General features: G+C 34.3%; 2 long non-coding RNA genes across 3 annotated transcripts in view; one reads left to right on the top strand and one right to left on the bottom strand.

Moving 5' to 3' along the window:
- Positions 1-599: 599 nt before the first annotated feature.
- Positions 600-18,347, bottom strand: LOC124081839 (uncharacterized). Of its 2 annotated transcripts, none has more exons than XR_009225493.1 (4): positions 17,950-18,347; positions 16,394-17,298; positions 15,803-15,929; positions 600-1,126 (listed from the first exon to the last, which is right to left on the bottom strand). It is a non-coding gene; the product is annotated as an uncharacterized LOC124081839 (long non-coding RNA). The 2 variants fall into 2 exon arrangements; XR_006848159.2 differs by lacking the exon at positions 600-1,126 and adding an exon at positions 12,009-14,843.
- A 47-nt stretch (positions 18,348-18,394) lies between these two features.
- LOC124081845 (uncharacterized) overlaps positions 18,395-26,755 on the top strand; it is a 158,246-nt gene continuing 149,885 nt past the window's right edge. The window contains exons 1-2 of the long non-coding RNA XR_009225492.1: positions 18,395-18,487; positions 21,047-21,116. This is a non-coding gene — a long non-coding RNA (uncharacterized LOC124081845). The remainder of the gene's footprint in view (positions 18,488-21,046; positions 21,117-26,755) is intronic.

Here is a 26,755-nt window from a genome sequence, read left to right as displayed (position 1 = left end):
ACTGAATAGTTTAGACCTGGCACTAATTTCCTGGGCAGTTTATAGTCTATTGTTTCTTTTTTCTCTCAGCCTCAGTTTTCTCAATCATGGAAGGAGAATACTAACCGTCAAAGGATTATAGAAAACAATAAGTGCTGAATAATATTTTTTTAAAAATATAGCATTCAAATCTTTGATCCAATGCTGTGAATCCTGACCTTGAGCAAGTAATTAAACTTTTAAAATCTGTTTTCTCATTTGTCAAATGAGGAAATCAAAAGTAGAAATTTAATTAAGTTGATGTAAAATTAAGTGAAATAATGTAAGAGATTTGCTGGATCTTGAGACATCCAGGCATAAAGTACTCATTAATTTTTTAAACTTTTTTAGTAATTAATTTATTTTAATTAGGTATATATGACAGCAGAATGCATTTTGATTCATTGTACACAATTGCAGCACAACTTTACATTTCTATGATTGTACACAATGTAGCGTCTCACCATATGTGCAGTCATACATGCACCTAGGGTAATGATGTCCATCTCATTTCACCATCTTTCGTGCTTCCATGGCCCCTCCCTAACCCTCCCTCCCCTTTGCCCAATCAAAGTTCCTCCATTTTCCTCATACCCTCCCGCCATGGATCAGCCTCCACTTATCAGAGAGAACATTTGGCCTTTGGTTTTGGGGGATTGGCTTACTTGGCTTAGCATGATATTCTCCAACTCAATTTACCTGCAAATGCCTAATTTTATTCTTTCATAATACTGAGTAATATTACATTGTGTATATATACCACAGTTTCTTTATCCATTCATCTATTGAAGGGCATCTAGGTTGCTTCCACAGTTTACTATTATGAATTGAGCTGCTATGAACATTGATGTAGCTGCAGCTGTGTTACTATAGTATGCTGATTTAAAGTCCTTTGGGTATAGACAGAGGAGTGGGATAGCTAGGTCAAATGGTGGTTCCATTCCAAGTTTTCTAAGGAATCTCCATAATGCTTTCCAGGTTGGTTGCACCAATTCGCAGTCCCACCAGCAATATATGAGTGTGCCTTTCCCCCCACATCCTGGCCAACATTGATTGTTGTCTGCATTCTTGATAACTGCCATTCTCACTGGTGTGAGATAAAATCCATCTGCAGCAAAATGAAAATATACCCCTTTATCTCATCATGCACAAACTCAAAGTGGATCAAGGACTCAGGAATTAGTCCAGAGACCTTGTGCCTAAAAGAGGAAAAATCAGGCCCCAAACTTCATCATGTCGGATTAGGCCCTAACTTCCTTAAGTCTTCTAAAGTGCAAGAAATAAAATCAAGAATTAATAAATGGGATGGACTCAAACTAAAAAGCTTCTTTTCAGCAAAAGAAATGATCAATGAGGTGAATAGAGAGTCTACATTTTGGGAGTAAATTTTTCCCACGTACTTGTCAGATAGAGCAGTAATCTCCAGGGTTATAAATAACTCAAAAAACTTAACACCAAAAAAAAAAAACAACAACCCAATCAGTAAATGGGCTAAGGAGCTGAACAGATACTTCTCAGAAGAAGATATACATTCAATCAACAAATATATAAAAAAATGTTCAATATTTCTAGTAATAAGAGAAATGTAAATAAAAACTACTCTAAGATTTCATTAAATGTTAATTGTTAACAGATGCCAGTAAAGATACAGATTTTTGTCACTTCACTGAAGTTCCAGTGTTTATAATTTTGTCTCATCTGTATAAAATACTTATTGAAATCTTTCAACCTCATGAACTATCTTTTACAACTCATTGAGCAATAGTCTACTGATCCATGTGTCTGCATAAATTATTTTTCCTGATAGGTTTGAATTTAACCCAAACCAATTATTTGTTTGGTTCTCGTAAGGTACATTAAGTGATTTTCTGTAGTTGAAATAAAACTGAGACATTATCTTTGTAGAATTGTAAATGCTGAAGAGAATTAGTTACAGAAATAGAAGTAAAGTACAATAATTTAGTTGGGAGAGAAAACAAGAATGAAGAAAGTTTGTTTCACAAAACCATTTTCTTGGTGTTTAGATTTTAATAGTGGCAGAAGCTGTGAAGGAAAAACTTTTTTTTTAATTTTTAGATGTAGATGGACACAACACAATGCCTTTATTTTTATGTGGTGCTGAGAATTGAACCTGGGTCTCACCCATGCTAGGTGAGAGCTCTACCACTGAGCCACAATCCCAGGCCCCCCCTCCCCCACTTTTTTTAATAACAAAGTATCATATTGAAAATTGGGACAGTAATCTCAGAAGTAAGATGTAAACCTGTCTTAATGCAGGTTGTATTTGGGAAGCCAAACAGGATTTTCATGGCTTATCCATCTCATTTTGGTAAAAAAAAAAAAAAAAAAAGTATTCTTACATTGCATTAGATAATCACTCAGTCTTTAAACTAAAATTAACTAATTGCTGTATTTCCATTTCTGGTAAGACAGTAATTCAGGGCAAGTATTGATAGCTTGTTAGGTCTAAACTATCACTTAATTTCTGATCATTATGTAGACTCTGGGATGGTTAATCTAAAATACACATACACCCATACTGATGTTTGGCAAGTGAACTTAATATTCATGAGCCATTTTTAGGCTATTGCTGTATGAAAGGTAGTAGTACATGGTGCAGCTCTGCCATTTATATTAACATAAAAATAAAAAGCACAACAGATGTGTAAGGAGTGACATAGATAATTGTGTGCATAAAGTGTAGGGCATATTGTCAATATATTAATCTCATTTGGTTTTTTGTATCAGTGGATTTTGTCAGCAGCTGGAAATTCTTAGTTATCTGTGGATATTCTCTTTATGATTTCATTTCTTCCAGGTACTTGGAAACTATGAAATCCTGGACTAAGAAATCTGAATAATTTCAAAGTGCTGGGGCAGTTAAGTCAATTCAAGACATCCTTAAGAAGTTCATTAATTCTGCAGCAAGAAACAGAAATGTTTAGTGTGTCATTTTTTAAGGGGGACAAATTTCTCTCTCTGTGGAGCTGTATCATGGATAGTACTGCGGAATTGTTTTAAACTGCCAAACAGTGGTCCTGAATAAGTTAGTGAACAGAATTCTCCATCTCTTTCCTTCCAGTTAAAGGAGAAAGGCTGGAAATAGGCTCAAAATGAGTAACAATTGGATTTCTTAGGAAAAAAAAATTGAAAGTTCTATTTCCCTCCTCTTAGTCTATAAAAATGGAACTGCTATTTACCCTCAAAAATGGATGAGAAAGGGCTACTTTGTTGGAGAATAGCAATTATTTGGGATTTTTGAACCTTTCTTTTGTTAGTATATGAGAAGCATTTTTGGTTCATGTTAAAACCATCTCCTAATTGCATAAGAATAACAGAGGATTGATTGGCTTACCATCTATGGATATTTCAATTTAAGGGTAGGTCTATCAAATATACTAGCACATGGTGGCCTTGCCATCTTGTAAGAGGTGATAGATTATTGTGAAGACCTTTTATTTCCAGTTTCCCCTACTATTTTTATGACTTTTATCTCATATTTATAATTAAATAGTCATTGAATTATCTTCCTTTGCAAGGGCAGTGACATAATTTCAGGGACAGTATTTATCAGTGTAAGGCTGTGGATTGACTGGTTATAAATAAACATGCTTTTCATCTTCCCTAATATTTCTACATCAGATAAGACAAAGAATTAAAAATTAAATTGTTAAGTTGTAGACAGTAAGAATACTATAAAGTTATTTTTCACTTAAAGTCCTTGAGAAAGGTATTATTGCATTTAAAATAAAATTTGATGTTCTTACTAGAACCTAAAGGTAAGTAGAATATTTAGCCTCTGTCTCTGCTCATATCTATGTTGTCTTTGTGTTTTTACCTCAATATTCTCTGGTATCTTTGCAGGGCGTAGGCCCACCTTGAAGCTGAGGCAGGGTGAAAGCCCCTTTGCACCCTGATTCTTGCAATCATGCCAGAAAGATTCTGGACATGTTGTTCAGAGTAACAAGCCTGAATTAATTAGAAGGGTTAAGAAAGGGGAAAAGAAGATTTTCTCAAAGGACAGTATGGGATGTCTCAGCGAGGAGAGAGACAGACCACTCCTCCTGCCCTCCAGTTTTATTGGGAGGTCAAGGAAGTTTCCAGAGTCATGCCCAGGTCCATCTTTTGACTTTTGACTGACAGCATAGGAACTGCATGGACTGCCTCTCAGAAAGGATGATGTGGTACTCACAGAGTTGGAGATTTTTAGGAAATTGCGTTGCCTGTTTTTGCCTCAGTTTCCTTCTCTCTTAATGTATTACCCTTTGAGTAGCCACCAGTAAGCTTTCTTTGTGAAGGTCTTAATGTTTTAGTTGCTTGGGTGATTGAGGTTGTGATAAGTTTCAGTGACAAGGGAGGGTCCAGCCACCTAATGGAGAGTGTATGATCTTAATAGATTTTTAGGGGGTGTTATTATGGATGGTGGAATTTTAACATACCAAGCCCCCATCTTCTAAGTGCTTATCTGTCAGATATAATTCCCTGTGGTTTTCAGTCGTCATCCTTCTTTGTCTTTTCCCTGCTCACCCATTCATGACTGACTAGATACTTTATGGTATTACTGTATTCCTTTCATTCCTGAAACATTCTATTCTTTTTTCCTGTCTCAGGACATGTGCACATTTCATTCCATTAATTTTTCCTACCGACCACAAATCTAGGTCTCTCATATCCTTCAGGTTTCCATTTCTATGTTACCTTCTTTGATGAGATTCATCTGTGATTTTTTTAACTGTCTGCTTTTGTTACTGGTTTTTGGTACTTATCACGACATAACTCTTCAGTTATTTAGCAACTTTTTATTGTCTGATTCCATCTTTTCATAGAATAAAAATAAAAAGAATTAAGTAATATTGCCAATTTTGTTCACCACTAAAAATGTCAACTATACAGTACAGTACTCAGGAGTCAGCAAATGAAACCAGATTAGTTCTCTCAGTACTTTCTTCTCATGCTACCTTTGACCGTGATAAGTAATTATTTCTGCTGGGATCCAGACTGGACACTTTGGTATTTCTGGTATTTTGATGACTAGAATAAATGAGATAACAAAATATCTGGCTTGAAGCATTGGTTTATAACGAGTGTTACAGGTCTCTGTGAGTAGAATACATTTAACTGCAGAGGGCAGTGCTGTCTAATGTCCATGCTGCAATCCCAGGATTCATAAACTAACTCTGTTCATTTCACATTCGAAGTCTTTGATGGATGTTCTGAAATTCTTTCATTACTGTTTTAGCAATGTGTTATGCAATTATACTTTAGAAATGACACTTCTTATAAGAAATATCAGAGTTTTAGCCATAGATGCATCAGAGTGTTTCTTAAATTAACTGGATGGCCCTTTGGAAATGATTTTTTGAAAAATTGTAGTACTTTCATTTGGTCCTAACTTTTTAATTCACTTCCTTTAATCTATCCTTTAAAAGAGGCCTTTGGGATTTAATCAGATTTAGCAGTGAGTATTGCAACTGCCAAACAGCCTTACTAATTTTTAGAAGGCTAAAATATATTTTGAATCTAAAAGTAGTGCTTTCTCTTAGGCTCTTACTTGCAAAATTTCTGGCTTCTCATCTTCCTCATCCCATCTATATTGCATACTTTGACAGATTAATCTCAGAGCATATCTTTGATCCCAACATTCTTTTACAAACAAAGTTTAAAGAGGCTTTATTGCTTAGTTAGCATTTTTGTCTGTAAGACCCCCCTATTATGCTCAGTATTACCTGTTCAGTCTTATTCTAAATGTTTCCTGTTGCTTTGAAAGAATTCTAGACCTACCCAGCACTGCTGTTTCCACAGGTCTTTCTTTGTGCTGTAACCAGCAGGCTACACCTGTATTGAGGATGGATCCTCTAAAAATCTGACATAGAACCGAAAGGACTGGATTTCTACCACTCGCTTTGTTTCATGTTTTGTTTTATTTTTTGTCTTTTTTTTTGTTTGAAAATCTGCTCTTGTATTCATGACCCCTACTATTGAATACATTTCTCAAGGTGTGGAGGCAGAAGCTTCCTGCTCAGAGTGAAAGAAAAGTCTGAGAACAGAGGAAAATTTCAGATGGTAAACATCATTGAAGAAAAGGACAAGCTGTTAGTAAAAGGGCTTGCTCTGGTGTCCTTTATAGTATGTAATGCTCACTATTTTAGTCACTACTTCTTTTCTATTCTTGCTACCCCACAATATATTATAAATCACGAACCTCTGTGTCATACTATTCATATGAGATATCCAGAAGATATTGTTATCTTTTAAGATCATAATTATTAGCACATTTTAATTGTACAAATTAGTGACCTTGATAACATTTTCATATATGCACATATCTTATTTTGTTCATATCCATGCTCCATATTTACCTCTTTGCTCTCCCTTCTTTCCCTCTATCTGCCTGATCTCCTTCTCCTTTATTCCCCTTTCCTTATAGTCTCTCCTCTACTTTCAGTTATTTTTGTTGTTGTTTCCACAAATGAAACAAAACATGTAATATCTGCTTTTCTGCATATGGCTAATTTCTCTTAACATGATGACCTCCAGTTCTATCCATTTTCCTACAAATGATATGATCTCATTCTTCTTTTTGGATGAATATGTAGTTTTTTTTATGTCCAGGTATAATCCTTCTCTATCTAGTTTATTTAGGTGGGGTTTCTCCCACAGATAAGTCTACTATCATTTATCTATCATCTATCTATCTATCTATCTATCAATCAATCATCTGTCTATCTAACCAACTGTCATTTAAATATATATTAAATGGCAATGCATTTGCATGGTTAAAGATGCAGAGAAATCACCTACTCATCTTTGAGTTCCATCTACCCAATTTCATCCCTACAGTAGGCAACAATAATCAATACTTCCATCTACAGTCTTTCAAAAATATTATTTGCATATACAAGTAAATATAAATTTATTTTTTTCTCTTTTTATATATAAAGTAGTATGCCTTAAAATTTCATTTAGCAGTATAGAATATCTTGGATCTTTTCTCATAACAGTATGAATGCTCTACATCTTTCTATAGATAAAGGAGCATTCCATAATATGGGTATAACACAATTCACTTAACAAATTCTCATTTATGGGCATGTAGGTGTTTTATAACCTTCTACTGGAAATAATAATAAATAATGATGGAATGAACAAAATTCGGCAAAAAATATTTTATATGTTTGGAAATTATGTTTGTAGGCTAAAATTTCATTCTTAAATACTATGTAGTTATCTATTAGTTTTATATCAATGTTGTAAAAAAATACCACAATCTTAGCAGCTTAGAAGCACTGATTACAACTGAAATGTCCCTTTTGCAAAGTAGTATATCTATAGATTCTGAAAATAAGGCCAGGAACATCTTACCAGTCTAGGTTAGCCCTTCATGTATATAGAGTTGGGTATATTTTTAAATATTTCCTCTCTCTCTCTCTCTCTCTCTCTCTCTCTCTCTCTCTCTCATTATTCTTTACTTTCAAAATTGTGGATTTTTTGGTTCTTGAACTCATCTCTTCATTTTAAAACAATTAAATTATTCTTTCAGGTTTTATTTCAGAACATTGTTTCATTTTCACATTCAAACTTTAAATATTTTTATTAGTGCATTATAGGTATATATAATAATGGGGTTCACTTTGGCATTTTTATAAATGCATATAACATAATTTGCTCCATTTCATTCCCCAGTATTTCTCCTTTCCTTCCCTTAGTTTAAAATGGACAGTCCCTTCCTCCCTCCTCCTTCCCTCCCTCCCTCCCTCCTTCCTTCCTTCCTTCCTTCCTTCCTTCCTTCCTTCCTTTCTTTTCTGTCTAGATGTCTATTGAATTTACTTATGCAGGGATTCCTAATCCAGAGAGTCTCATAGCATCCATAGGTATTTAATGCAGATGTAAATTTTTAGCTAACTCTTGCATTTCTGTGCATTTTCCCCCAAAGGACAGAAGACTCACAAAATAATTTCCTTATGATATAAAGAATACTAGAACAAGAATTAAGACTGAGTTCTGACTTTTGCTTGATGCTTGCTGAGTCTCTGGTCTGACAATTCTCATGTCTGAAAATGGAACAGGCACATGACATCCTAAATTATTTCCAGTTCCAGAAATATGAGTTCCACCAAACTAACTTATTTTAAATAAAATATTTAGAGACTCAAAATTGTTGCTTCCTTAAGCCAAGTGAATCTAGTCTAGCAATAGAATAAGAGTTCATGTATGTGGGAAAAGGTTAAAGGGTTCTCTGGTTACAAATGAAGTTTTTAATTGCAATATGTTTCAATAATTAAAACATTCAATCAAACTTCTACCCCTAGTAAAATGCATTCTTACAGTAATTACTGAATTGGTAAAAATAATTAATCCAAAACCCTGCCATGGATTTATTTATATTATTTTTTATTGTGAAGGGATTTTACTATGTTTCCCATGGGCAGGGTTTTCAGTTGATTAAAGTTAAGATATAGCTTGCTATTTTCAAAGGAAAAAGTATACTGACAGTAGTAGCAGCAAGAAGCTTACTGAGAGCATATCACTTTAACAATTGAACCCATTTCAGAATATCCTCATGGTGGAATAAGAAATTCAATTCAAACCACTTGGATAAAGTAGAGACATATTCTATATCTCAAGGATTTTGTCTGTTTAATTCGAAGTTTGTGTGAGATGATATTCTATACCTTTTACCTTGCTAGGACTTTATAAAATGCTGCATTGAAAGACAATTAAGAAAAGAATAAAAAAAATAAATTTTTTGAATTTTCATGCAGTAATCTAGTTTGTATATTATTAATACTAAAATATCCCAAGTTTTCTAGGTCATCTTGCTCATAAATTCCATAAACACTATTTAAGTATGAATAAAAATGCTTATGTGATATGCTGAAAGGAAAATTCGCATAATCAAAAATCTATAATTTTTGTGTATGCTAATATTTGTTTTATTTTCTGTAATTTTACATTAGTGTACTATGTTATTGTCATAAATGAATTAGTTTTGGATGTACCTAAGTTTTTGTAAGCCTATAATGAAAAAGAAAAACCACAGTTGAAGAAAATACTTTCATCAGTTATTTGAATGAGTCTACTATTAACAAGAAGTAAATAAGACATATAGAGGATACTCCAGAAGGTTTGATTTAGAGCATAGTATTACATCCTTCTCAATGAACACAAATATAAAATCTGGACATAATTCTTTATATAGCTAAATAAGCTCTCTAAAATTATAAAATTAAATTTTAATAATATAATCTTTAAGTAGCCTAGAATCTAAAATTATTCAGAAAGACTCAGAAAAAATTCAACTCACATAGGATGAATAAACAGATGTCTCTTTCTAGAAGAATTTGATCTTGATATTATCTGACAAGGACTGCAAGTATCTATTAAATAAATATTTTTATTTAATATAATTCAACATATAATTGTGAACTTAAGTTTAAATGAATAGAAAGATGCAAAGTATCAGCAAATAGGAGACATAAAGAAAATCAAATCTAAGAAATAGAAATATAATGACTAAACAAAATTTACACTCCTTAGTAAAACAGAGATGACAAGAAGTGTTAACTTTCAGGTAGATTAAATACTGTCTTAGTCAACTCTGGCTGCTGTAACAAAATATCATAGACTATGTGGCTTCAACAACAGACATTTATGTCACTCTGTTTTGGAGTCTGAAAAGTCCACAATCAAGGTACCTCAGATTTGGTTCTTGGTGTGGGCTCTTTTTATGTTTTGCAGACAGATACTGTTCTACTGCATCTTTACTTTGTGTGTGTATGGAGGGGGCATCTCTTTTTTCTTTTTATAAAGGTGTTATTGAGAAAAAATCAATAAAACCCTCTAGCATCGCTTGTGCTCAATTGTGTTAAAAATCACTAATTTTGGAGGTCAGAGAGCTGAGCAATATGTTATTAGTTTCGCACTAGCTTTATTACTATGGAAGCACCTCTGCCGTGTGGGTTGTGATGGGAACAGTTGCCTGGGTTACTGTTTTAGGAACTTGAAGTCTGCTTTTGCTGAAAAGGCTGACTCTTCACTTGGGGCATGCAGGTGTCTGATAGGGTGATGGGAACAAGATGAAAAAGCTTGACATTTCTGTCTTCATATCATGTCTATTTTCTCTGTGGCCTTAACCATTGGACTAAGTCATGGCATAACTGGAAAACACAGACTTTAAAAGGAGAAAAAAGAGGTGCTACTTGAGTGGCTAGAAAATCTCTACCTATTCCCAGAAAACACATGGGTATTCCTTCCCTTTATGAGTCTCTATATCCTTCATCATTCATACCCTGTATCTGTAACTCCTAATTTCCCTTTAGTTAAGAAGTTGTTCTGTGAGCAAAGCTCCCACATCTCTATTCTTTGACCACTGAGTAAAGCTCTTTCTTCTCCTGTCCCCCTATTTCTTGAGTCACTGAACTTATTAAGCAACAGAAGAATTGAAATTTCCCTTGATTACAAGGGCAATAAACCCATCATTGAAGCTTCACCTCAAGACTTTGTCTAAATCTGATTCCCTCTCAAAACCTTTACTTCCTAATGTCATCACATCACATTGGGAATGAGTATTTCAACAAATTAATGTTGGGGAAACATATATTTAATCCACAACAAAAGCATTATCAAATCTGAATGAAAATGTATTGAAAGAGTACCAAAACTTAGGAATACATGGAGAAACAAAAGTTTTAACACTCTTGTCATTAAAGGAGATATGAGAAGGGAAGCCGTGCCATGTGAGGCAATATTTAAAGAAGTAATTGCTGAAAATATTTTAAGCTTGGCCAATGACATAGACATGCACATTTAAGAAGATTAGTACACATCAAATAGAAGGAACCCTCCACAATTTAAGCTTAAGCTTATTGTTTTAGTCAGCTTTCCCATTGCTGTGACCAAAGTATTTGACAAGAACATCTTAGAGGAGAAAAAGTTAATTTGGGCATCACAGTTTCAATGGTTTCAGTCCATAGTCAATCAAGTCCACTACTCTGGGCCCAATGTGAAGCAGCACATTATGGGGAAAGGGTATGGTGGAAGGAAGCTGTCTCCTAATGGCAATAAGGAAGCAGAGAGAGAAAGCATGGGAAGGGACTACTAGGAAGTGACATCTTCACTGATCCCCTCCTCCATCCATGTCACACCTGCCTACAGTCACCACCCAGTTAGTCCACTCAAATTAGGCTAGACTGATTAGGTTTCATCTCTCACAAGCCAATCATCTCAAGTCTGAACATTCCTGCATTAACAGAAGCTTTTGGTAGATACCTTATATCCAAACCATAACATGTATCAGTGAAAACTAAAAGACAACATATGCCTTGAAACCATCAAGAGAAAGTCAGTGCATTACCTTTGGGAGATGACAATTTAAAGTAAATGACTGAGGATTTCTTATCAGATACTGTGGAGGACAGTGGGAATGTTGCAATTTGAAAGGACTGAAAGAAAACAACCCTCAACTTGGAATTCTATGTCCAGTGAAAATATTCACCCAGAAAGAAAGTGACTTAAAGACATCCGCAGATGAAGGAAAACTAAGAGAATTAATTATCAGAATACCCGATCTTAAAAATTTTTGAAATGAAGTTCCGAAAACAAAAGGCAAATGATATTAGAAGGAAACTTAGAACATTAATAATGAGGGAATATTTCTGACTTCTAGCTTAATCTAGAAGATTAAGCTAGAAGTCAGAAAATCATATATACATATTATATGTATATACACATATATAACAGACAAATAACCAATAGATAATCAAAATGTTAAACAAAACAAAGTTTTTGTTTTGTGAAAGACACAATTAACATAATGAAAAATCAACCCTAGATAAAGTAAAATATTGATAATCATGTATCTGACAATGTATTATATATAGAATATATTACAAATTCAATATATGTAAAAATTCAACAGTAAAAATATAACAATATAATATAAGAATGGGCAAACACTTGAATAGATTCTTTGCCAAAGATGATATAAGCTTGACATATAATAACATTAAGAAATTTAAATATAATTTATTTGTTAAGGAGTTGCAAATTAAAAAAATAGACTAATACCACTGCATATGTACTTGAATGGCTAAAATGAAAATTTATAATAATGCTGTTATTATATAGATATGAGATGTAACCCAAAAGCTTAAGTATGAGACAACACAGAAAGTTCAGAGGTGAAATAGATTGTGAAAGCTGTAATTTAATTAGTAGATTTATTCATTGATACTGATAATTGGTAGTTAATTAACTGGCATGTAGGGTGTGGCTGGAAGAAGTAGGTCACTGGGGAGAATGACTTTGGAGTTTATATTTTGTCCCAGGTGAGCAGAATTCTTTCTCTGCTTCTTGGTTGCCATGTTCAAACTACTTTCCTCTGCCATTTGCTTCTGCCATTGTGTTCTGCTATGCTGTGAGCTGACGATGGACTAAACCTATGAAACCATGAGCCAAAATAAACATTTCCTCCTCTGAGTTTTTCTTGTTAGGTCTTGTGGTCACAGCAATGAAAATCTGATTAAACCAGAAATTGGTACTAAGAAGTAAGGAAGTTGCTGTGACTATGTAGTTCAGAAGTCTTTGTTACTTGTTTGTAGGAGGGATTTTGAAAAATTTAGAGATGTAAGCTGAAAAATCTTTATAATGTCATAAGTGAGCTTAGTGGGTGATTCTGGTGAAAGCCTAGAAGATCAGAATTCCAGTATGACTGTGGACAGTAAAGACTGGGTTAGTGAGTTTTCAGAGGAAGGACTCTATTGGAAATTGTACTAGAGGCCACTCACGTTTCATTCTGGTAAAAATGTTTTCTACATTTTGCCTGTTTCCTAAGATTTTCTGTGAGTCTGAATGTGGCAGAGAAAATTTCAAGGAGCATAGCTCTCAGGCAGTGGAATGGACATTGCTGGTGGCTTTTAAACAAGCTTACTATTATAATCATAAGTAGAAAGCAGAGCAAAAGATTTGAAAATCTTGTAGCTTGGCTGGAAAAGTGCAAGTAAAACTGGTGCAAAGGAAGTTGTGGTTGTTACAGAGATTATATTGACTAAAGAGAAGGTAAGTACTTTACATAATGCCAACAGGAGAGATGGCAATCAAGAATTGGCAAGATCATGCCCATTGTAGGCTCAAAGGTGTAAAAGTAAAAATTCCTTTGAGAAGAGACCAGTGGGGCACCTTGCTTGCACAGGAGGCCGAGGAAGTGGTTTTATTGTTCCCAGTCACTTATACATTCAAAGGCTTCTATAGTCATGGTACCTTGGGGCTTGGCTACTGCTCAAGATGGTGCAGACCTTGGCATGAACCACCTTGGTATGGTTGTGCAGGACTACAGGATGCTGGAATTAGGGTGTTTTTTAGTCAACTTTTCCACTGCTGTGACTGAAAGACCCTACCAGAACAACTGTAAAGAAGGAAAAATTTATTTAGGGGGGCTCACAGTTTCAGAGGTCTTAGTCCATAGAAGGCTGCTCCATTCCTCGGAGCTCCAGGTGAGGCAGAACATCCTGGCAGAAGAGTATGGCAGAGGAAAATATCTCACATGTTGATCAGAAAGGAGAGAAAGGCAGGAAGGGAGGGAGGGAGGGAGGGAGGGAGGGAGAGAGACAGAGAGAGAGAAGAGAGAATACACTGCCATATACAGATATATATACCCCAAAGCCATACCCCCAATTCTTACTCCTCCAGCCATACCCTACCTCTTTAATTATCACTCAATTAATCCCTATCAGGAAATTAATTCATTGATTGGGTTAAGCCTCTCACAGCCCAATAATTTCTCCTTTGAACCTTTTTGCATTTTCTCACATATGAGCTTTTAGGGGATATCTCACATGCAAACCATAGCAGGTTGTCATAGAGGTTTCCATCCATATTTTAAAAGAAGACCTTTGAGGCTAGAAAAAGTGTAGCAGGGTTGGAATCCCTGCAGGCAGCTCCAAAGAGGATGATGTATGAAGATGTGAGGAGGCCAAAGCTTTAGTAATGACCTGTGAGATTAAGAGATGCCAACAAAGTGGAATGTCTGCTAAGGAAAAATGCAGGAATTGAGCACCAAGCCAAGAAAGAGTTCATGTGGGCTGCAACCAGCTAGGCCACAGAGGCAGAGCTATACAAGCCCTTTGGAGAGAACACGATGATGTCATCTGGCCCAAATGTTGGCCATGGAACTATAGGACTTGTTTGCCCTGCTGGATTTCAATTTTGCTTTGGCCCCTCCTTCCTTTCTATGGTCCTATTTCTCCCTTATGGAAAGTAAATATTTATTTTGTACCATTATATATTGGATATATGGTCTTCACAGGAGAAAATATTAATGAGTTGGCCTTGAGTCTCAGGTGAGATTTTGGATTTGTATTTTTGGGTAATACTGGAACTGTTACGACTATGGGGAATCTTAAAAATGGAAGAAATGTATTTCGCTTTCTGAATGGAGCATGAGCTTTCAGGGGCTGGGGTGGAATGAGATGGTTTAGATAGGAGATACTTTCCAAATACTCATGTATGAGACAATGCAAGAAGAGATAAAGTGACTAGATTATGAGAATTGTAACTTTCTTAGGGGATATGAGTTAACTGGGTGGTAATGGTGGGCAGAGAGGGTACGACTGGACACAAGTGACTGAGGAGGGCCTTTGGGGTTTATATTCTCTCCCTGTTGAGTGGAGCTTTCTCTTTGCTGACTGGTTAACATGTCCTGTGAGGCTTTCCTTCACCATACCCTTCTACCTGGGACCACAGCTATGGTGTCCACTGATGATGAACTGAACTTCTGAAACTGTGAGCCAAAATCAACCTTTTCTCTTCTAAGTTGTTCTTGTCAGGTTCTGTAGTCAAAGAAAAAAACAAAAACAAAAATAAAAACTGAAACAAACATCAAGGGTCAATGAGGTTGGAACTTACATGAATTGCTGGTGAAAATTTTAAACTAATGCACCCACTCTGGAAAATAGTTTTGCAGCTTTTTATAAAGTTAAGCTTACAAATTTCCTAGCAATTTTACCCATGAGTACTTACCATAGAGAAATGAAGTTATTATTGCATAAAACTGAATATGAATCTTTATTGTAGTTGTACTCCTAGTCACTCCCAAGTTAAAAAAAAAAAGAAAAAACTTAAACATTCAATTGGTAAATAAACAAACTGGAACCTGCTACAAATCAATTAAAAGGATAAATCATTGACAAATGCACTAACCTGAATGAATTCCAAAGCATCATAAGTACCCAAAAAGCCAGTCTCAGATACTGTAAGATTGTATTTATTAAACATTCTTGGAAACATATAGCTAATGAAGGAGAACAGACATAGGAGTAAAGATGGAAGGAAGATTGACAGGGATAAAGAGGGAAGAAAGAAATGAATACAGAAGAGTTAATGTGAGCGTTTTGAAGATGGTCAAGTATTTTGGTACACTAATTATGATGGTGGATACACCAATCTATGGATTTATTAAAATTCATAGAACTGTATTACAGAAAAGGCAATTTTTATGTAAGGTAACTTAAACAATAAAATTAATTTCAGGAAAGAAATGTCCTTTGTTTTGTTCTTAGAAAAAATTGTAGAAACATTCCTGTAATTAGAAGTAAACAGTTGATACATTTGCAGAAAGCAATGTGTGAATTTTCTCCTGTGGCTTACATAGACTTGTTAAAGTAAGCATTACTGAATTTTAAGAAATCACATATTCCTGAAATTAGATTTGACTTGATTCTTTGAAGTGTACCTTTTTATATGACTCCCTAGTCTGTGAGGGAGTAGTGGAAGGATGAAAACTACTTACAAAATCGACTTTGGAAGTTAACTTGTATATACAGGAACACATGCTGAAGAATTCCATTGCTCTCATAAGACTTCTAAATCCACATCTTGAAGGCTGTTTAAATTCTCAAGGGTTCATGTGGTAGACCCTGAAATGTAATAGATAAGCATCTGTACCAGTGAGATAAATTTCTCTCTTTGGATTTTGAGTAAAGGAAATATTTTTCTTTAGTCTTGCTATGAAAATAGAGTGAATGGGAACCTCTATTTTTTTTCTTCTCAGTCACAGTCCCTTTATGGCATGTATTTGCTTTGTTATTAATCAGGCATTACCTATCCAGAGATGACTAGAAAATTTGTCTTTGCGGTCATTCAAATAACTTTTCTGAGCCACCTGCTTGGAAGTAAGCATATTCTATCCTTTTGGGTTATAAATGCAAAATCCTTGTCAAGGCTGAAATTAAAACCTTCATATAAGGTGTGTTTTATAGAAAAGTTATTTGGCCTTTCTGGTTTTTTTTTTTTGTCTGTTCCTAGGTTTATGTGTAAACAAAAAATGCTAATTACTGTTTATTTTTCAGGGGCTTAGCATTCAGAGCAGATGATAACTCACCAGAGTTGTATTCAAACGGGTTTTATAGGTAGATCTTTCTTGATGATCTTAGATTGTGCATCCTGGACATATGTTAGACTTTAATAGCTTTACACCTTTTGTATGATGAAAAAATATCATTTTGACCTTTTGATAATTACACATTATTAGCTCCATTTCAATTGTATTTTCAGATAATGGATTATAACTATTTTTCTCTTTCATAGGTTTTCTCCATTCTTCCTTACACTATTTTTTTTATCACTTTCACCCCTTATTTTAACCTTTTTTTTTTCCTTCTCAAAAGATAAGGTAGAATTTTTCTCTATATTCATCTGTGTTGTATCTTAGCTGCTGGGCAGGAAGATGTCAACTTCCACTACTGCTGAAAATGAAAAGTAAAATTTTTTAGGTAGTAGCTAATCTCAAAATGGAATAATTTATTTATTTTGAAAGTAGAGGTGATATTGATTTTTTTTTATGTTTTGACCCATGAACGCTAAAACAATATTGAAATCTAAAATCTTTATTGTGAACTTTATCAAAATTTGGCAGGATTTCCTCCTCTACCACAGAGAATGAAACTCTTCAGCAGGCATCTCCAAAAGAACACAAATCTGCTGGAAGTTTATCAGAGTCCTTGGAGAATAATGTCTCTGAGAAAAAGGTCTCCATTATTTGAATGTGCTCCATGAATCCAGTCATGAATGTGTAGGCTGTAAATTTTTTTCAGACCAAAGTTCTGAATGGAGTTAGTTAGATCTTAATTTAGCTTTGACTTTTTTCTGAAGGTAAATATTTGCTCTCCATCGATCAATGAATGATTGCAATTTCTTGCTGTTACTCTGAGGAGTTTTACGGCAGACTGTAATTTCCTTTGAAATATAGTTGTCCTGAGGCAAAACTAAACACATAATCAGCTCAACCTGAAAAACAGGAACAAGAAGCTGCTGTAGGGCTTGTTTTTCATGTTTTATCCTCCCCCATACTTCCCCATTCCTAGTAAGAATCATCTCTTGGCTCTTTAAGGGACTTGTTTCTGTTGGGGCAAAGGCGTGATTCCTTTTTAGGAAGGGTGAGCTTACCTTTCAAAAAAATCTGTTATAACCAGTCATCCTGCTCTTATAAGAAATTAGCCTCTACCTTTATATAGAAGATATCATTATTTTCATTTTATGGGTATAGATGCAAATTTTGCTTTGGTGGTAAAGAGCAGAAGAAGTTCTCTTGTTCTTGAACTATTTAAAATTTTACTGCCAGTGTCTTGGAGGAGAAAGGAAGAAAGATGAATACAATAGACAAATAGAAGCCCAGAATAGCATGTGGAAATGAGTGGTATATATGAATAAAAAGTGGAAAAGACAGAGAAAAAAACATCTTTTAGTAGCAACATATTTAGGTATTAAGCAATTAAAATCAACTTAACAAGCACATAAGGTAAAAATGATTAGATCACATGTGCCTAAGATGCCACCTAACACCGAGAACTTAATAAGTTCTCCCCTTCAAAGCAGGTCTGTGTAGCATTTCATTATTTAGAATGAGAAATATTGTTAAATAGTTGTTTATCCACTTACCTAATAAGATTGATCACTGCATATCAATCCTGTGGCAAGATTCTTCTATTAACAGAAACAAATATTAGAATAGTCCTTCACAAAATCACATTCTTATTAAATGTGTGAGAAGACATATGCTACTTCTCATTTGATAGTTGGTTTGTTTTGCTTTGTTTGACTGTCCCACATAATATTTTCTATTATCCACATTGGGGAAGTCTCAGTATGTGAAGTCTCAGGATATTTCCTAAATTTGAAAGCAGAAGAGGCAGACATTCTCCATTTATTCTCCTGGCCCTTGCAGTTAGGGTGCTGGTGTGTAACTTATGTTCCATGAATCTGATATTACCAATTTGCTGTGTGGAGATGATCAAACCAATATCAGGGCATAGTCCATATTCAGTTGTTGAAGTTGCAACCATAAATAATGATCTGTGGCAACATCCTGAGCAAAGGTTCTCCTGCCAAATGCAGTGATCTGGTCTCTTGATTTTTTTCCCATTTGGAATTTTCTTGAAGCCTCTCTGCTCTCCAAACTTGACCCTCCATGTTCAAGGTAATTTCCTGAACACTTAAAACTCATCTAAATCTGTCTCTCTCGTTTTTCTTCTTTTCTTTGTTTTTACCGTGGAGTTCCAGATTCAAATTCATTATTTTAAATCAAGAACCCTCTCCAAATCCATAGAGTAAATCATTTTGAGGACAGATAAACCCACCTAAGAAAAATATATCTGGTCAATCTGCCCTTACCAATAAAACAGTGTCTACCTATATGAAGGAAGAAGGAACTGACAAAAGCTAGCCCCTCTAATCTTGATTTCTAATTGACTCACATCTTTTTTTTTTTTAACACAGGTAGTGCTTCATCTGCTAATATTGTTATCAGTAGGTATTTTGATTTCATTAACTTAAAAATGAAGGGGAGAAATGATCTTTCCTTGGCTGTGCAGAGAAAGATTCTGTGTATGCAATTCATTTGTTTCTGAATTTAAAAATAAATTTAATTAGAACTCATATTCACTCTATATTTGCTGTTTCCTGAATCCAGACTCTTCCTTCCCCTCAGTTCTATGTGACTGGAATCCCTAACCCTTCCATGATGGCCACACTGCTTTGCATATTTAAAAATACATTTTGGAAATGATTATATAATTGGTTAAGCAAGGGAACAAAAATAAATAAAACAGACTAGAATCTTGTTAATCTATAACTATTTTGAACATGGTAAATAATTTCTCTGCTAAAATAAAATGAAAATGCATAAAAGGATTGTTTGTTTGTTGATGTTTACAGAATTCACAAATAAATGTATATTGCAGACGATTTTATGTGAAAATTTTATACACAGTTGCTATGCATACACATGCAGAGTAAAGTAAACATCAGAGTGGCATTTGAGTGACTTCCTTAAATATCACTTTTTAAGAACTTAGAGTTTCTATCAGAGATATGACATTTTTCTTCCAGGGATTTTGAAAACTGCAAAGTGTCTAAATTTCAAGATAGGAATGGATTTGTGTCCTCAGAAGTGGTTTCTCCTTTTCAAGATAGGAAATTGAATTTGAACCTAAAGGGCTAAAGCACTTTCCTTCAGAAGATCAGTATATGCCACACTCCAAAGCTGGAGTGCTCACTTTCCATCCTATTAATCCAAGTAAATTCACTTCATCTATTAGGTCAGTTAATAAGAATCTATTTCCAGATCTCCATCAGGAAGGAGGAGTCATCTAAATGTGGGATATTTAAGTTAGGAAACATGACTTGAGCTGAAGAGTGTGTGTGTGTGTGTGTGTGAGAGAGAGAGAGAGAGAGAGAGAGTGATTTGTCCCCTCTCAGTTTTTATAGTATGTATCATTACCTGCTCTCATGCTTTTCAAAACACACATATCTTTAGCACACTTGAACAATCATTTTGTAGTTACATATATGTAACTCTGAAATGTAGAGTGTCATGGTTGGTCTTGCAACTGTTTATTTTAAATACTTTTTGAAATTTATTTTACTTTATCTTGTTTCAAATGTGTTTATCTTAGTACGCTATTATTACAGGAAATGTACATGAATTCACAGCTTACAAAGTATTCAGATTGAGCACATCTGTGTAACCAGCAACAGACTAAGAAATAAGATATTACTATCTCTATTTTTCAGTCACCTTTTCAGTCACCATACTGGTCTTTCTCTCTCCCTCATTCAACTATCACTGTTCTGTTGTAGCACTCTCTGGTCACATTGGCCTGTTGCTCCTCAGTTTATTAATCAGCTATTCACCAAAGAGGAGAGTATGTCCACAGATCTTGGTAATCTCCATTGTTTTTGTCATTTGGTTTTCAGCTCAGTCTTCCACCCACTGTCTTCTGAGAAGGCTTCTCCTGTCTGCTGTCTCAGTCTACTTCTACCAATGATCCTACTCTAGTGCATTATTCTATTATATTTTACTCTCATGCCCATTTCTATTTGGAGTAATTTTGGTCATTTGTTTATTTTCTATCTCCCACTCTCTAGAATGGAATTTCCGCTATGACAGAAACCTGTTATTTTGTTTATTCGCTTCTGAAATAATGCATGATTAATTGGCAATAAATAATTGGATCAGGGCGGGAATGAAATGAACAACTTGTTCAAATTCCTCTTGAAGACTTTTTAATAGGTAATCAAGTAAATATTTTACAATGAAATGGAGCAATAAGTATGTAAATAAATTTATGTGGAAAAACTCCTAAATGTATGGCTGTGATCATTCTGAGTCATGCTTATGAACAAGTTGGAAAGATCACTGGAATGACTAACATGACCCCCTACTTGATACATTTATTCTTTATTTGCTTGGTGAAATTTAAGTAAAAAGAGATTGCTGGGAAGTAAGGAAAATTAAAGTGGCCATCCTCATTTCATTTTTCCTGGTACTGTTATATTTTACCTTTAGAAAGTAAAAATATGAAACAAAAATGGTATTTCCTGCTACATAATAGAAGAAAATTGAAAAGAGATGTCATATTTCTAGACAGTGAGACTATGAATTTTTATTTCATATCTTATGCATTACTTTGGGGAAGATTTTATTTTTTTTAAATATTTTTTTAAAGAGAGAGAATTTTTAATATTTATTTTTTAGTTTTCGGCGGACACAACATCTTTGTTTGTATGTGGTGCTCAGGATGGAACCCGGGCTGCACCCATGCCAGGTGAGCGTGCTACTGCTTGAGCCACATCCCCAGCCCCAGGAAGATTTTATTTTTAATGGATAAGCATATAGGTATTCCCTATTGTTACTCTATAATGTGTTGTAACTACCCTATTGTAACTATGATCTATTACAAATAACACCAGTGTTAGAAGCCTTCAGAAATACAAGTTCAAAGCTTTTGTTTTACCTTTAGAGTTATTTTTGTTCTCTGAATCAAGGACTCATAGGGAACACATTTTCATACCTTATGTTATTAGGAAGTAGAATAGTTTAACAAATTTTCTAAGAAGTGCTAAATATTGTGCTAAACATTATGGTAAACATTGATAAAACTTAGGGCAGGGAGCTCCAGTTTGAAGTCTTTAAATTAAAAAAAAAAAAGTCTATTTTCAATACTGAAAAGTGATTTCTTTTTTTGTTTTCTTAATGGAAATGATTCCTTTAATACATTCATAAAATTGAATTTTCCCTTTAAAATATCATTTTGAAGATAATCACATTTATTGCAGAACCTCTCCAATACAAGCTTAGGTAAAATTAGAAAAAGAGCCTCACTTAGGCAATATCCTTTCTCTTTCACTGTTTTTGCCTTTGCATGCAGAATTTCCCATGACAGCTGGGTGAGCAAGGGTGCACTATGGCAGTGTTAAAACATGCCAAGTTTCCTTACAAGCTGTATCTGCCAAACAGATAAATGTGTGGTGTGAATTAACAAGCATGCTGCACCTGGGTTTTCTCAGTGATATTAAAAATAATTCTTCTTATAGCTCAGGTGTTATAGCACTGGTGCCATAAGACCCAATATTAATAAGATTTGTATGCCCTGAAGCTAAATAGGGAAGTTTCCGAACGGTGGGAATATAATTCTAACTTCTCAAATAGCATGGGAGGTTTTGCCTTAGTTTTAGAAGAAGCAATGGGAAGAAAGAAAGGTAAACATCAGAACTATGTAGTCAGCAGATGCATCCGATTGAATTTAGATAACATAAAATAAAAATCTATGACTTTTATTGAGTGATTAACACGTACTTGACCCTTTTCTAGTGTTCAAAGTTTATTAACTACTTGGTTTCTCTATTCAGTTCTGCAAGCTGCTTCCCTCCTGCTTCTTTTCATCTTTTAGTACTTGTTCTTTTTCCACAATGTTCATTATCGGGTATCATACCAGATATTCTCTTTAGGTATTATGTTTTATTTTCTGGTTGTCTGCCTTTTCTACCAGAATATGTACTCCTCAAGGACATGTATCTTTGTTTTAATAAAACAGACTACATTTTGCTACAGTAACAAACAACTTCAACTCTCAAAGGCTTGAAACAATAAAGTTTATTTTTTTTGCAGTATAATATGTACATCATGAATCTTGTGGCATTTCTATATCACACAGGATTCCAGGATTAGAGATTTCATCTCAAGACAGGGCCTCCATGATCACAGATGCTTGAGGGAGGCAAATGTGATGAATTGCTCTCTTGAACTTAAGCTTTCTATGGAGAAGTGACACATGTCACTTCCACTCACATTTCATTGAACAATGAATGTCAAATGGCCATGCCTGATTTCAACAGTGCTGGAAGGAGATTATATTGTAGTAAACAGAATACAACTTACCATCTTTCCTCATTGATTGCTAGATCATAATTGTTGGTGCTTAGAAGATCATAAGTAGATACTCATATCTAACATTGTTTCATGAAAAAGGAAAATGGAGCAAACAGAGAAAAGGGAACTTGTCAAATTTTAGGAAGAGCAGTGTATGAAGCCAGATTTTTATTATGAAGCATTCCTTGACTCTTAACTCCTACATTGATAAGTTGATAAAAGATGAGTCACAGTAATGAGTTTGCATTTTATTTCTTAGATTTAGTTAGTAGGATTCCAGTTTTTGTGCAATAACCCAGACAAGTGATATACTTCATCTGGCATACTTCCTCTATTCTGCCAAATGGTCTTTGAAGTTGACCAGTTTGCAAAAATAAGGAAGACAATTTTGTCTATGGTGCTGAGATGGAGGTACATTTTATTTTAAGGTCAGAGCTACTGGATATTTATTTTCCCAATTTAAATTAATTAAAAATCAATAGATTCAGGAATATGTATTTTGTATTGTACAATTGTGAAAATAAAGGAGAAGTTTATTTTCATAATTTATAAACGTGGGAAATGTCTTTTCAACATGTTGTATGTCTTGAAAACATATAAAACACAATGTTTTGTGATTTGCTGGGAAAAAAAAATTTAAAGAAAGCATTTGAATTAACAAATCAAAGAGACTCTGGAAGTTAAGATGGAAAATAAAACTATCATGTATTCATGAGACAAAAATATTAATGGATCTCAGTTTTTTTATTTATTTTATTTGTATATGATAGCAGAATGCGTTACAATTCTTATTACACAATTTTTCATATCTCTGGTTGTATACATAGTATATTTACACCAATTCATGTCTTCATATATGTATTTGGATAACAATGATCATCATATTCCACCATCATTAATTACCCCATGCCTCGTCCCTTCCCCTCCAACCCTCTGCCCTATCTAGAGTCTGTCTATTCCTCCCATGCTCTCACTCCCTATCCCCCGATGAATCAGCCTCTTTACATCAAAGAAAACATTTGGCATTTGTTTTTTTGGGATTGGCTAACTTCACTTAGCATTATCTTCTCTAACTCCATTCATTTACCTGCAAATGCAATTATTTTATTCTCTTTTATTGCCGAGTAATATTCCATTGTGTATATATGCCACATTTATTTTTATCCATTCATCTATTGAAGGACATCTAGGTTGGTTCCACAGTTTAGCTATTGGATCTCAGTTTTAAATAAGGAATTCCTTGTTTGAGGACAAAGTGTTATTTTACAGCAGAAAGTGCCAGTGCCTATTGGAGGAAATGTTTAATATCATAGATATTTTGTCCAGAGGAAAATGATACCAAAATATTATAGACCATACTGAATTCCAGTGTTAGAAGTACAAATATGATGCCAATTATTTGTAAAGTATTCTATATCATTCATTGAACCTGCAAATGTTCACTTAGTACATGCCATGTGGCAGAGACATAAGTATAGATATCATAGTAGATTGTAATATTAATTGAGTATGCTTTAAGATTATCTTATTCTTTCTGGTATGTATTAAAATGATTCAGGTTTTCCTGAATTGTACTTAGGGAATATATATTATTATGATTTTTTGTTTTACAGCAGGTATATATACAAAGAACCTAAAATAAGTTGTTGTTCTGAATATTTTGAACAATTTTGAAAGACAGTTTGCTTTTGTTTGACAGTTCAGTACACTATTGCAAAAGTTTATAGAGAATTCCTCTAAATTTTCCTTAATCATGTGACTTTTTTTTCTATTTGGGTAAAAAAGGGATTATTTGCTTGATAATTTCTCTCTACATTCATTTGTCAGTATTATACATACTATCTAATGTGTATAATATGAGGTAATGCAATATTTGAAAATTATATTTCCCAGATATTATTTATATTAAAATTATTTATCAATTACATTTTTCATATGTTGAATTACAAAACAAACCAATAATATGAAAATGCTCAGGGTTTCAGATAGTATAAACAAGGACCAGTATTCTAATCCTGGTTAGTCTGGGGTTGACTATATGTGATTTGGTAAGAAAGTATACTAAATTACAAGTATGGGGTTTTTTTGGACTCATTTTTAAGGAGAAAAATAAATATCACGTTTAAATTTTGTCCCCCAAACTGTACTTCATCAATTAATTCACAAGAAAATTCCTGGGAATTTCATTTAGCATCTTTGCAACATCTATTAATCTGGTGGTAAATTCATTGTTTCTTTGTAAAAGATGTTGGATGTTGGGCAGAACTTTATCCTGTTGCTTTTTGTTAAGATGTTAGAATCGTATTTTTAAACTATATACGTAATGGAGCAGAAATCAATATTAAATGTAAGTTATGGGAGCCCTTATTTTAGACTAAGCTGCTGTATTAGGCCCCAACAGATCAAACCATAATGGAGTCACTTAGGCCAGAGTTTCATATCGCTAAACCAAAACTAAGTTCGTTTTCTGATCCTCTAAGAAATCAGGAGAGATGATAGCCAAATTCCCAACAGACCAGTTTTGGTTGGCATGTTAAGGAAGTCTCCTTTCTAACTTTTAAAAGGAAATGAATCTAAAATAACTTAATGATAATGAATCTGCTTCTTGTGAATTCCTTGTTCCTGCTCAAGGTATCTCATACAAACTATTTTAATACGACCAAAGTAGCACCTCTCTTTTTTAGACAAAATGCTTCCTGATTAATAAATCACAAAAAAGCAAGTTAGATCACTCAACTAAACTTGTTGAAATTTTGTAGAAATTTACACAAAAACCTTTACACAATTTCCCATCTGCAAAACACTTAATTCTAAAATCTTGTGGTTTTGACAATTACCAGAAACAAAAAAATAATACAGTCTTAACATACATATGATTTTGAAAAATACTATTCAGTACAACAGCGCTCCCTATACTTTTCGTTAGAATTCAATAAATCTTTCTTGCTGCTCTTTTATTTTTGGTGGTGGGGCGGGGGGCAGGTAGTGTATGTTTGAAAGGAAAGTACTTCAAATGAAGCAAATCCTGGAGACTATTACACAAGGCCAAATCTTTGCCCATAAAATAAAAATATTCTCTGTTCAGTGAAATGAGGCAAGGATATGAAAGCAACAGAGACATAAAATTGGAAGCAACAGGAGGCATCTGAATGATGAACTTTCTGCACTACAATATTTAGTTTCAAATGGCATATTCTTCAATTTGAATAAATATGAACAACAAAAGCATTAACACCCCCAGCAGCTGATAGATCATAAATTTTAAAGAACTATAAAGACAAGTAAACAAAAGTGGCAATAAGGGAAAATTAGTCATTGTTTATGTGCATACATTTTGGGTCATTTCTGAAGTGTTGAATTATAATTTAATTGATAGCATTTTGCCTCTTTTTACCTGGAAAATAGCAACTAATCATTAATCATTTATTTTACACGTTTTCTTCTTCCTTTCTCCCTCCTTGTTTCACTTCCTGTCAAGTAAGATTATGTTATATTCTATCTAGTGTGTCTCAGGCGGTAAGCTAATTACAGTGTTCTTTCAAAAGTTGGCTCCATGGAGATGGAGCAAAAGGGCAGCTGAGTAAGATCCTCTGGTGACTCTGTCACCACAGACACACATTTGAATAGCTATTAACCTGAAAACTACCTTCATAAAAGCTAAGGGAGCCAGGTGAGAGGTGCACTGCTTGTTTTTGTATAATAATAATAAAAAAGATGTTTTAAAGAAGCAGGAAGGAGATTTTTCCACACGAGTCTTGTTGGAAATCCAAATGGTGTGAAGAGGGATGACTTTTACTTTGAGGAAAGAAAAAAGAATTAAGTTCAGGCCTTAGACTGGGAACCCACTATCATGCCCACCACTATAAAACTTAGTGCTAGTCAGAGCCCACAATCCCTGTCCTAGCAGAGAACCTATCACCTGAGCAACCGGAACTGCCCTTAGTCAAGCAACAGTGGAACAGCTTCTGCTACCCCTCCCCTCACCTCACACAGCAGAGATAGGAGCAAGACTCCACCCTTTAGGGAGCAGGATGT

The sequence above is a fragment of the Marmota monax genome, unplaced genomic scaffold, assembly GCF_021218885.2.
Source record: "Marmota monax isolate L192 unplaced genomic scaffold, Marmota_monax_Labrador192_F-V1.1 WCK01_AAM20220418_F8-fsc00018, whole genome shotgun sequence".
NCBI classification, from domain to species: Eukaryota; Metazoa; Chordata; class Mammalia; order Rodentia; family Sciuridae; genus Marmota; species Marmota monax.
Note: the sequence above shows the minus strand (reverse complement) of the source record. Positions and strands in the feature narration are given on the sequence as shown.